This window comes from Mobula hypostoma, chromosome 14 (assembly GCF_963921235.1).
Source record: "Mobula hypostoma chromosome 14, sMobHyp1.1, whole genome shotgun sequence".
Lineage (NCBI taxonomy): Eukaryota > Metazoa > Chordata > Chondrichthyes > Myliobatiformes > Myliobatidae > Mobula > Mobula hypostoma.
This window is the reverse complement of record NC_086110.1, coordinates 54,371,347-54,384,779: the sequence shown is the minus strand read 5'-3', so window position 1 is coordinate 54,384,779 and position 13,433 is coordinate 54,371,347. Positions and strand designations below refer to the sequence as shown.

Here is a 13,433-nt window from a genome sequence, read left to right as displayed (position 1 = left end):
GGAAGGCCCCAAATCCTCGGCTTTGCCTACTGCCTGTTGCTGGGGCTGGGGTCGAAGCACTCAGCAGCGATGGTTCTCGCTGCTTGGTGTCAGAGGGCTGGTTGGAGGCTCGAAGTTTTCGGACGGACTCAAGAGTCGGCCGTGGTTGGGTGCTTCCAGGGTGCTGCATCGACAAGTTTGCGGTGCTGGAAGATCATGGCAGGGAGAGAGTTTTTCTTCCTTCTACCGTCTGCATGAAATGATGGGACTTTTGAGAGACTTTGAGACTTTTTTTTACTGTGTCCATGGTCTGTTCTTCATCAAATTACGGTATTGCTTTGCACTGTTGTAACTATATGTTATAATTATGTGGTTTTTGTCAGCTTTTTAGTCCTGGTTTGTCTTGTGTTTCTGTGATATCATTCTGGAGGAACATTGTATCATTTCTTAATGCATGCATTACTAAATGACAATAAAAGAGGACTGTGTGTCCTCATAATCTAATCTAATCTATCACATCTACTTTCACCACCTCCCATGGCAGCACTTCCCGGCACCTACCATCCTCCGTGTGTAAAAAAAGATACATTTGCTTATAAATCTCCTTGAAACAAAATCAAATATCAAATTTAGAGCTGTCAATAATTTCAGCAAACACATTAATTTTCCTGCTCTCAGAAAAAAGGACAGTGCTTTCCCTTGGAAATCTCCAAAATGGGAAAGAAAGGTTTTAAGGGTCTGCTTCTTTTAGGCCTATATTTCAGTCAAAAATATTGACCTTTTCTAGAACAATGTTAGGGTTTGGCCAGAATCATTGGCATACAGCGGCAAAGAAATCCTTAACTGCTTCACATAAGCATCAAAGGCCTCATGTTGCAGTTTACTCTCCCAATTGCCCAACTATTGCATAAGCACAACTGTTCTGGAATCACTGTATAATCATAACAATTATCTTTCATCTACTAGTCCACCTAATCCAGGTTCATGCTCATCTCTGCTCCTTCAGCCTTGAAATAAAACTAGCACTCCAAGTTCGTCCTCTAAGAGCACTGATAAATCCCTTCATTGGTAGAAATAACTTCTAATAAAATCCTTGATCCCATTTATCTTCTTTGTCAAACTACATATTTTCTTGGGCCACCAGCCAGAATCTGAATAGTAAATTAGTTTATGCGTGTATTTAGGACCAATCACAGGGATTGCTGGACCATCCAGGCTCTCAAATAAGAGTGGACACAACTAATAATTATTAAATATAAAACAAAGATAAATTATTCCTCTTGCCATCACAATAATCTGAGGTTGGATAGGAAACTTGACTGTTAAAAACAGAATCCAAAAGTGCAGATACTAGAAATCTGAAATAGCAAAAACGTCGGAAGCACTCTGTAGGTCAGGCAGTATCCGTGAAATGAAGTTAATATATCAGACCAAAAGCCTTCCTTAAGAATGACAAAAGAGAGAAAGGAGGTTAGTTTTACATTGTCAAGAAGGTGGGGTGGGGGTGATAGGAGAAACAAGTGGGTGTGGGGGAAGAGCGTCTCTGATGGGGTGAAACGTTTGTAAATTGACTAAATGTAATAGATTGTCTGTCATGTCTGGTCTATAGCAGGGTTGTGGGATATGTCCACAATATAGTATATATAAGGGATAGCTATAGAGACTCAAAATCACTTATGGATAACTGGATAAATGGCCAGTTCTGCTACAGTAAGAAAGAGCAATTTACTGAAGGTAACTTCAGCAGGATTGAAGTTACTGACTTTAAATGCATGTAGCTTTCAGAAGAAGGTGGATGAACTAATGGCGCAATTAGAGGTTGGTCGGTATGACATTGTGGGCATCACTGATTCATGGCTGAATGAAGGTCATAGTTGGGAGTTTAACATCAAAGGATATACAGTACTTTGTATCAAAAGGACAGGCAGGAAGGCATAGGCAGTGGTGTGACTCTATTGGTAAGAGGTGGAATTATGACATGGGGTTGGAGAACGTCGAATCTTTGTGGGTAGAGCGAAAAAACTGCAAGGGTAAAAAAAAAACATTATGGGAATCATATATAGGCCTCTAAACAGTAGCCAGGACGTGGGGTTGAGATTGCAAAGGGAGCTGGAAAGTGCATGTAATAACGATAACATCACAATTGTTATGGGGTACTTCAATATACACAGGGATTGGGAAAATCAGGTTGGTGTCAGATTGCAAGAGGGGGAATGCCTACAAGATGGCTTTTTAGAGCAGCTTGTGTTGGAACCTACTAACAGAAAGGCCATCTTAGATTGGGTGTTGTGTAATTACCCAGATTTTATTAGTCAGCTTAGCGTAAAGGAACCCTTAGGAGGCAATGATCATAATAGGATTGAATTCATACTGCAATTTGAGAGGGAGAAGCATAAGTCAGATGTATCAGTATCGCAATGGAATAAAGGGAATTACAGAGGCATGAGAGAGGAGCTTGCCCAGCTGGATTGGAAAGGGATACTGGAGGGGATGACAGCAGAACAGAGGTGGCTGAACCTTCTGGGAATAGTTCACAAGGTGCAGGATAGATATGTCCACAGAAGAAGTTCTCAGATGGCAGGTCTAAGCAACTGTGGCTGACAAGGTAAGTTGAAGACCGAATAAAAGCCAAGGAAATGCCATATAAGGTGGCAAAAGTGAGTTGGAAGTTGAATAATTGGGAAGCTTTTAAGATCCAACAGAAGGCAACTTAAAAAGCTATAAGAAGGGAAAGGATGAAATATGAAGGCAAATTAACTGATAATATTAAGCAGGATACTAAAAGTTTTTTTCAGTTATATGAAGAATAAGAGGGAGGTGAGAGTTCATATTAGATCACAGGAAAATGATGCTGGTGAGGTAATAATGGGGGAAAGAAATGGCAGATGAACTTAATAATTACATTCCTTCAGTCTTTACTATGGATGACACTAGCTGTATGGTATAAGTCTGTGAGTGTCAGGGAGTGGGAGTGAGTGCCATTGCTATTACAAAGGAAATACTTCTAGGCAAACTGAAAGGTCCTGAGGCAGATAAGTCACCTGGACTAAATGGACTACAACCCGGAGTTCTGAAGGAGGTTGCTGAAGAGATAGTGGTGCATTGGCCATGATCTTTCAAGAATCACTTGATTCCGGCATGGTCCCAGACGACTGGAAAATTGCAAATGTCATGCCACTCTTTAAGAAGGGAGGAAGACAAAAGAGGCAATTATTGGCCAGATAGCCCAACCTCAGTGATTTGGAAAGTGTTGGATTCCATTTTTAAGGATGGGGTTTCGGGTTCTTGGAGACTAATGATAAAATAAGTCAAAGTCAGTATGGTTTCCATGAAGGGAAATCTTGCCTGACAAATCTGTTAAAATTCTTCGAGGAAGTAACAAGCAGAGTGGACAAGGGAGAGGCAGTCAAGGCCATTTGCTTGGATCTTCGGAAGGCATTTGATAAGGTGCCTCACATGAGGCTGCTTAACAAAATAAAGTCCTCTGATGTTACAGGAAATATACTAGCATTGATAGGTGAATGGCTGACAGACAGGAGGCATCGAGTGGGAATTACTGGTTGGCTGCCAGTGACTAGTGGTGTTCCTCAGGGGTCAGTATTGGGACCGCTACTTTTGACATTGTTTGTCAATGATTTAGATAGTGGATTTAGTTTTTGGATGATATGAAGATAGGTGGAGGGTTAGGTAGTACTGAGGAAGCAATGCAATTGCAGCAGGACTTAAACAAATTATAAGAATGGGCAAAAAAGTGGCAGATAGAATACAGTGCTGAGAAATGATAATGCATTTTTGGTAAAAACGAACAATAGTTCAGACTATTAACTAAATGGGGAGAAAATTCAAACATCAGAGATGTAAAGGGAGTTAGGAGTCATCCTGCAAGACTCCCAGAGAGCTAATTCACAGATTAAGTCTGTGGTAAAGAAGGCAAATGCAATATTGGCCTTTAATTCAAAGGAGATAATGCTGAAGCTTTATAAGATACTAGTTAAACCGCACTTAAAGTATTGTCAACAGTTTTGGGCCCTGTATCTCAGAAATAATGTATTGTCATTGGAGAGAGTCCAGAAGAGGTTCATGAGAATGATTCCGAGAATGATGAGGAGCGTTTGGCATCTTTGGGCCTGTACTCATTGGAATTTAGTAGAATGTGTGGGGATCTCATTGAAATCTACCAGATGTTTAAAGGACTAGATAAGGTGAATGTGGAGAGGGTGTTCCTTCTGGTGAGGGTTTCCAGAACTAGAGGGCACAGCCTCAAAATTGAGGGGCGATCTTTTAGAACAGAAGTAAGGAAGAATTTTTTTCAGCTGAAGAGTGCTGAATCTGTGGAATGTTCTGCCATGTCCGTGGGTATATTCAAAGTGGTTGATAGATTCCTGATTGGTTGGGGCATCAAGATATATGGTGAGAGGGCAGATGTACGAGGTTGAATGGGATCGGGGATCAGCCACGATGAAATGGCAGAGTGGACTCAATGGGCTGAATATCCCAATTCTGCTCCTATATCTTGCATGCTTATGGATTCTGAAAGATGGAGAATTTGATAGTAGAACATGACAGACTGGCACAAGAACAGGACCTTCTACCAATGTAGTGTAACCATGATGCCACTTGAAATTAATTTCAACTGACAGCACATGCTCTGCATTGCTCTATTACCTGCTTGTTCATGTGCCAATCTAAATGCCTTTTAAACATGGCTGTCACATCTGCTTCCAACAATTCCTCTGACAGTGCATTCCAGGACATAAAATAAGTCTCAGCAACCAGCAGAACATCCATATCCACTGCTTCCAGCCTGGAAGCAGTCTTTCTGTCTGAACACTTAACTATTGTATCTGCTCTTACTTTTTACTGTGTAAAAATCAGTTGCCTCACAGATCTCCTTCCCCCTTCACTCTATGATATGACAGTTGCACCCTGAGACAAAGATTTATTATCCTTCTCACCCCATTCTCCTGCCTTTTCCCTGTAAACTTCCACAGCATGACTAACTAAGAACCTATCAACTTCTGCTTTAAATATACTCAGTGACTTGGCTTTCACAGCTGTCTGTGGCAACAAATTCCACAGCTTTACCACCCTCTAGCTGAAGAAATGTCTTCTCCTTATTGTTCCAAATCGACGTCCTTCTATTGAGGTTTTGCCCTCTGGTCCTAGACTCACCCACTATAGGAAACATCCTCTCCACATCAACACTGTCTAGGCCTTTCAATATTCAATAGGTCTCATGGGATTCCACTTCATTTTTCTAAACTCTAGTGAGTACAGACCCAGAGCCATCAAATACTCCTCATACATTAACCCTTTCATTCATGGAAACATTCTTGTGAACCTCCTCTGGACCGCCTCCAATGCCAACACATCTTTTCTTAGATAAGGGGCCCAAAACTACTCAGATAATGCCGAGCGAATCCTTACCAATGCCTTATAAAGCCTCAGCATCACACCCTTGCTCTTATACTCTAGTCACTTAAAATGAATGCTAACATTGCATTTGCCTTCCTTACCACCGATTCAATCTGCAAGTAAAGCCTTTAGGGAATCCTGCACAAGACTGCTGAAATCCCTTTTCAGCTCTGATTTCTGAATTTTCTCCCCAGTTAGAAAATAGTCTATGCCTTTATTCCTTCTACCAAAGTGCATGACCATACAATTCCTTACACCATATTCCATCTGCCAGTCCTCTGCCCTTTTTCCCAATCTGTACACATCTCTGCTTCCTCAACACTGCCTGCCCCTCTTCTCTTTGTATTGTCTACAAACCTGGCTATAAAGCCATCAATTCTGTCATCTAAATCATTGATACATAACTTGGAAACAATCAGTCCCAATACTGACCCCTGAGGCATACTACTTGCCACTGCCAACCAACAGGAATAGGCCCCCTTTATTTTGACTCTACCTCTTGCTTATCAGCCAATCTTCTATACAGATAAGTATCTTTCTTGAAATTCCAAGGGCTCTTATCTTGTAAAGCAGCCTTGTGTGCAGCCCCTTGTCAAAGGCTTTCTGAAAATCTGTGTAAGCAAAATCCACTGAGTCTCCTTTGTCTATCCTGCCTGTTAGTTCCTCAAAGAGTTCCAACATAATTCCAGGCAAGAGTTTTCCTTAAGGAAACCATGCTGACTTTGGTCTGCTTTATCATGCGCCTCTAAGTACTCTGAAACCTCATCCTTAATATTGGATTCCAACATCTTCCGAACCACTGATCAAGCTAACCTGCCTATAATTTCATTTTTTCTGCCTCCTCCCGTCTTAAAGAGTGGAGTGACGTTTACAAATTTCCAGTTCTCTGGAACCATTTCAGAATCTAATGATTCTTGAAAGATCAGTACTAATGCTCCACAATCTCTGCTACCTCCTTCAGAACTCTGGAGTGTAGTCCATCTGATTCAAGTGACTCATGTGCCTTTATACCTTTCAGCTTCTCCAGCACGTTCTCCTTAGTAATGGCAACAACACTCACTTCTGCTCCCTGACACTCAAATTCCTACCAAACTGCTAGTGTCTTCTACCAAAAAATATTTTCTTAAATTTGTCTGCCAATTCTTTGCCCCCATTGCTGCCTCTCCAGTGTCATTTTCCAGTGGTTCAATTATCCATTCTTGCCTCTCTTCTACTCCTTGTGTATATCTGAAAAAAAAACAAGTTTGGTCTCGCTTTGATACCATTGGCTAATTTATGTACCTTCATATTTCATTTTTTCTCCTCATGTTTTTTTTTGTTGTTTTTTGTTGGTTTTTAATAGCTTCCCAATCTTCTACCTTCCCACTACTTTTGCAATATAATATGTTGTATTTGACTTCCCTTGTCAGCCATGGTTGTCTCATCCTCCCTTACGTCTTTGCAAAGCATCTATCTTGCATCTTCTAAATTTCCCCCCAAAACTCTAGCCATTGCTTTTCTGCCATCATCCCTGCTAGTGTTCCCTTCCACAACATTAGCCAGCTCCTCTCTCATGCTTCTTTAATTCCCTTTACTCCACTGTAATATTCATACATTTGACTTCATCTTCTCCCTCTCAAACTGCAGGGTAAATTCTATTATATTATGATCATTGCTTCTCAAAGGTTTCTTTATCTTAAGTTTCCTAATCAAATCTGGTTTATTACACAACAGCCAATCCAGAATTGCCTTTCCCCTATTGGGCTTGACCACAAGCTGCTCCAAAAAGCCTTCTTGGAGGCATTCTACAAACTCCCTCTCTCGGGATCTAACACAAACCTGATTTTCCCAATCTACCTGCATATTGAAATGCTTGACTATTGTAACATTCCTTTACTACATAGTTTTTCAACTTCCCATTGAAATTTATATCCCACATCCTGGCTACTTTTTGGGGACTTTTTAGTCTTGTAGTTCCTTAACTCTACTCACAAGGATTAAATATCTTCTGATCCTATGCTACCCCTTTCTAAGGACTTGATTTTATTTTATTTTTTACCAACAGAGCCACCCTGCTTACCTACCACCTGTCTCCCTACCTGTGTGCCCTTTTGATACAAGATGTATCGTTGGATGTAAAGCTCGCAACTATGATCTTCTTTCAGCCACGTCTTTACTGTTCCCTCTACAGTGCACAGGTATGCCACCACACAGTAACTGAAATGCTCCCGCACACATAGCCTTTATTGCCACTCGGCTGACATTGTCTTTTATATAATGTTAATATAGAATGCCTTGTAAAAGTATTCAGTCCAAATCCCTTTGTTCACACAAATGAGTATTGCAACCAGGAATTTAACTTAGAATTGAATTTTTATTTATGAATCACCTGCTCCTTTTTGCACAGTAGGGCCAAAAAAGGAAAATTGTAAAGTATTAAAAACTAGTAATTCAAAAGCTGAAATGACAGCACTTCAAAAGCATTAATGCCCCTTTACTCCGTCCTTAGTTGAACTATCTCTCACATCTATTACAGCCAGTAATCTTTTTGGATAAGTCTCTATTAGCTTTGCACAATGTGTTGGAGTAAGAGTTGCCCATTCCTCTTTGCAAAATAGCTGAAGCTGTGCCAGGTTAGTTGAGGAGTTTGTTCAGGTCATGCAATAGATGTTTGATCAAATTAAAGTCAGGACTCTGACTGGGTCATTCAAGGACATAAATTTTCTTCATTCGAAGCCACTGTATGTTTGCTCTGGCAGTGTGCTTTGGGTCATTATCCAGCTCATTTTTATCCAGAATCTCTCTATATTTAGAAGCATTCATCTTCCCATCAATCTTGACTAAATTTTCTGTGCACTCAGAGTGACTGTTGCCATCACAGTTGCTTCTCTTACAAGTGCGTGCCATTGTTCCCCAGTGACCAGGTTTAGAGAACCAGCTTGACCAAGGCAGTGTGGCTGTAGCTTCATATTTTTTCCACCTTTTCACGATGAACTACACCGAGCTCTGAGATGTGTTCGGTGCCTTTGAGATGATCTTGTACCCTTCCCCTATTTGTGCTTCTCTATTATCATTTCCCTGATGTTTTGAAACAGGCCTTTTGGCCCATCCAGTCCATGGCAAACCATTTAAACTGCTTACTCCCATCGATCTGCACCTAGACCATAGTCCTCCATGCACCTACCATCCATGTACCTACCCAAACTTACCTTCAAATTGAAATCAAGCGCACATGTACCACTTCTGCTGGCAGTTCATTCCACACTATTATACAACTTCAACAAAATCCAAGCAGTATACACAATTTGCTGCAGGAACTCAGCAGGCCAGGCAGTATCTATGGAAAAGAAGAAAGAGTCGATGCTTCAGGCCAAGACCCCTCATCAGAACTGGATAAAAAAGATGAGAAGTCAGAGTAAGAAGATGGGAGGAAGGGAAGAGGAAATACAAGGTAGTAGGCAATAGGTGAAATCGGGAGGGAGGGCGGTGAAGTAAAGAGCTGAGAATTCGATTGATCAAGGAGATAAGGGGCTGGAGAAGGGGGGAATCTGATAGGAGAGGACAGAAGAAAGGGAAGGGGGAGGAGCACCAGAGGGAGATGATGGACAAGTAAGAAGATAAGGTGAGAGCAAAATGGGAATGGGAATGGTGAAGGACACACCACCAGGGATAGGGTTCGTCTTGTCCTCACCTACCACCCCATCAGCCTCCACATCCAGCACATAATTCTCCATAACTTCCGCCACCTCCAACAGGATCCCACTACCAAGCACTTCTTTCCACCCCACCCCCCTCACTTTCAGCTTTCAGCAGGGATCGCTCCCTATGTGACCCCATTGTCCATTTATCACTCCCCACTGATCTCCCTCTTGGCACTTAAACTTGCAAGCGGGACAAGTGCTACATCTGCCCCTGCACTTTCTCCTTCACTACCATTCAAGGCTCCAAATATTCCTTCCAGATGAGGCAACACATCACCTGTGAGTCTGTTGGGGTCATCTACTATATCCAGTGTTCACAGTGTGGCCTCTTGTATGCCAGCAAGATGCAATGTAGATTGGGAGACTGCTTCACTGAGCTCCATCCACCAGAAAAAGTGGGATCTCCCAGTGACCACTCATTTTAATCCCACTTTCCATTCCTATTTCCTCTCTCACCTTATCTCTTTTCCTACCCAACACCTCCCTCTGCTGCTCCTCCACTTTCCCTTTCTTACAAGGTCTTCTGTCCTCTCTTATCAGATCAGTTTCCCCCTTCTCCAGTCCCTTTCATCAATCAACTTCCCAGCTCTTTAGTTCACAATCCTCCCCCCACCCCCCACATTTCACTTTTCACCTACTACCTGTATTTCTTCCTCTTCTCACCCCATGTTCTCCAGTCCTGATGGAGGACCTCGGCCTGAAATATCAATTGTTTACTCTTTTCTGGAGATGCTGCCTGCCTGGCCTGCTGAGTTTCTCAAGCATTTTGTGTGTGTTACTACCTCATCTTGAATGCATGGAGACTGAACCTTGACCAAGCTCCCATGTGGGACTTTATCAAATGTCTTGCTAAAGTCCATGCAGACAACATCCACGGTCTTGCCTATATCAACTTGCTTGGTAACTTCCTCAATATTGGTTAGACATGACCTACCATACACGAAGCCTTGCTGACTATCCCTAATGAGTCCGTGTCTATCCAAGTACTCATATATTCAGTCCTTTAGAATACCTTACAGTCACTTTCCTACTACTGTTGCCTGGCTCACTGGCCTATAATTTCCTAGTTAATTTTTAGAGCTTCCTTAAACAGCAGAACAACATTGGCCGTCTCCAATCCTCTGATACGTCTCCTGTCACTATGGATGATTTAAACATCTCTGCTAGGGCCCCTGCAATATCTACACCTGCTTCCTGCATGGTCTGAGGGAACACCTTATCAGGCTCTGAGGATTTATCCACCCTAATTTGCTTCAAGACTGCCCAACACCTCCTCCTCTAATCTGTACATGGTCCATAAAGTTGATGCCACTTTGCCTCACATCTATAAACTCTGTGTCTATCTCCTGTGTAAATATAGATGCAAAAAAATTATTTAAAATCTCAATGCAACACACACAAAATAGTGGAGGAACTCAGCAGGCCAGGAAGCATCCATGGAAATGAGTACATCCAATGCTTCAAACCAAGACCCCTCAGCAGGAGTGGAGAAAAAAAGATGAGGAGTAAATAGATTCTTTTTTTCTCCAGTCCTGTTGAGGGGTCTCAGCCCGAAGCCTTGACTGCACTCTTTTCCGTGGATGTTGCCTGGCCTACTGAGTTCCGCCAGTATTTTGTGTATGTTGTTTGGATTTCTAGCATCTGCAGATTTTCTCTTATTTAAGATCTCCCCCACCTCTTTTGGCTCCACGCATGGATTAACATTCTGACCTTCCAGAGGACTAATTTTGTCCCTTGCAATTCTTTTGCTCTTAACATACCTGTAGAATCCCTTGGGATTCACCTTCAATTTGTGTGATAGGACAACCTCATGCCTTCTTTTCGCCATCCTGATTTCTTTAGTGTTTTCCTGCATTTCTTACACTCCATAAGTGACTCATTTGTTCCTAATTGCCTATATCTGCTATGCACCTCCTTTAATCATTAACCAGGGCCTCAATATTTCTTGAAAACCAAAGTTCCCTACACGTCTTATATTTATATTTTATTCCGACAGGAACATACGAGCTTTGTACTCTTGAAGGCCTCCCACTTACCAAGTACAACTTTGCTAGAAAATAGACTGTCCCAATCCACACTTTCCAGGACCTCTCTGATACGACAAAAATTGGCCTTTCTTCAATTTAGAATATCAATCCATGGACCAGACCTATTTTTTTTGCATACAGTATTGACTTTGAAACTAATGACATTGTGCTTACTAGATGCAAAGCGTTCTCCTGCACAAACTTCTGTCACTTACCCTGTCTCATTCCTTAATAGCAGATACAGGATCGCACCCTCTCATTGGGACTTCTACCTACTGATTAAGGAAGATTTCCTGAACACATGTGATATTTTCTATCCCATCTAGTCCTTTTACAACCTTACGTTTCTTGAAACAGTCTGTGATCTCCCTACAAATTTGTTCCTCTAAATCCCTCGGACTGTTGGGTAGTCTGTAATACAGCCCCATTAACCTTTCTTATTACTCAATTCCAACCAAAATGCCTCACTAGACAAGTTCTCCAACCCGTCCTAGCAGCGCACTGCCATAACATTTTCCCTGACTAGTAACACCACCCCTCCTACTTTAATCACTCCTGCTCTGTCACATCTAAAACAACGGAACCCCAGAATATTGAGCTGCCAATCCTTCTCCTCCTGCAACCAAGTCTCACTAATGGCTAATTCCAGGTGTTGATTTCTTGCATTGAAATATATACAGCTCAGGACACTAGTCACACCATGGTCAACATTATAATTCCTGACTGACATCTTAACAACATCTCCACAACCTCTCTGTTCTGGCACTCTGGTTCGCCTTCCCCTACAACTCTAGTTTAACACCCTCCTGTGCAGGACAAGCAAACCTTCCTGCTAGATTATTAGTCACCATTCAATTCAGGTGCAAACCTTTTCTTCTGTATAGGTCCCACCTTCCCTGGAAGAAAGCCCAATGATCCTAGTATCTGATGTCCTCCCTCCCACACCAACTCCTTAGCCATGTGTTAAACTGTTTAATCTTCCTCCTTCTGGCCTCAATGGCATGGGTAGCAATCCTGACATCACAACCCTGGAGGTCCTGCCCTTTAACTTAGCACCTAACTCCCTGAACTTGCAAAACCTCATCACTCTTCCTAACTATGTCATTGTTACCTACATGGACCACGACCTTAAACTGTTCACCCTCCCATTTAAGAATGCTGAGGACTCGATCTGAGATGTCCCAGACCCTACCATCCGGGAATCTCATTCTTGTCCACAGAGCTTCCTTTCTGTTCCCCTAACTAACGAGTCCTCTTATTACCACAGCCCCTCACCTCTTCTCCCTCGCGCCCCCCCCCGACTTCTGAGTCACAGAGTCAAACGCAGTGCCAAAGACCTCTGCTGGGTCATCCCTTCCAACAGTATCCAAACTGGTATACCTGTTGTTGTGGGGGTTGGCCACAAGGGTAGGCTATACTGTCTGTTTAGACCCTTTCCCCTCCCTGAGTGTCACCCAGTTTCCTGTGTCTGTATTGTCAACCTATTCTTGCCCTGTTTAACCTCTCTTTATAGCAAATACTCTCTAATCCAGGGAGAATCCTGGTGAACCTCTTCTGCATCCTCCCCAAAGCTTGTTGATGTATTGCATTTGCTGACCATGAAGCTATAAACTCAAAGAGAGATCTTAAGCCCTATCTGATGTAGATTAGCAATGAGTAACTCACTAAAGACGAGGTCACTCCCGTTTATCCTCCACAGTGAGTTTAGCTGACAATACTCACGATTTGAGCAGTGAGTCGAGTCCCCCCCTTACCAAAGAGATACTTACAGCCAACAAGAGTTTAAACACAGTTCATTTATTGATACCCGTCTCACCTCCTTACCAAGAGATGCTTCCAGCTAACAAAGTAGTTTCAACACAGCTCATTTAATTTTAGTGATACACATTTAAATTTAGATAAAGTTCTCAAAATACGTTTAAAAACAGCCTGGTCTGCTGAGCCCCTCCAGCATTTTGCGTGTGTTGCTTGTTTAAAAACAGAAGATTTGTACCTCATAAAAGAATTCCAAATTCTAAACAATTTCTAAAACATAAAGGATTTCCAAAACACAGGTCCAATCCCTATAAGCTAAAGACATACCAATGAGTCGCAGCTGAATAAGTCATTCCTCACAGAAATCGGAGGCAGAGGAATGGCTCACAGGACCACTTTGCAAACAAACAGCACTTTCTATAGAGCATTCTTCTTGATGTTCCTTGACCATTCTTATCAAGCCTGACTCTTTTATTACATTTATACTTGTTTTGCCACTTGATTGACTTCAGACACGTATTCTTTCTTTAAGATGCCTTTTCACACATATGGTCTAAAGAACCTCTGGAAACAGAGT

The 13,433-nt window shown here is 42.1% G+C and overlaps 1 long non-coding RNA gene across 1 annotated transcript in view; it reads right to left on the bottom strand.

Annotated features, from left to right (window-relative positions):
- The window catches only part of LOC134356297 (uncharacterized), a 45,333-nt gene extending 36,615 nt beyond the window's left edge, over positions 1–8,718 (bottom strand). The window contains exon 1 of the long non-coding RNA XR_010020325.1: positions 8,583–8,718. This is a non-coding gene — a long non-coding RNA (uncharacterized LOC134356297). The remainder of the gene's footprint in view (positions 1–8,582) is intronic.
- Positions 8,719–13,433: the final 4,715 nt, after the last annotated feature.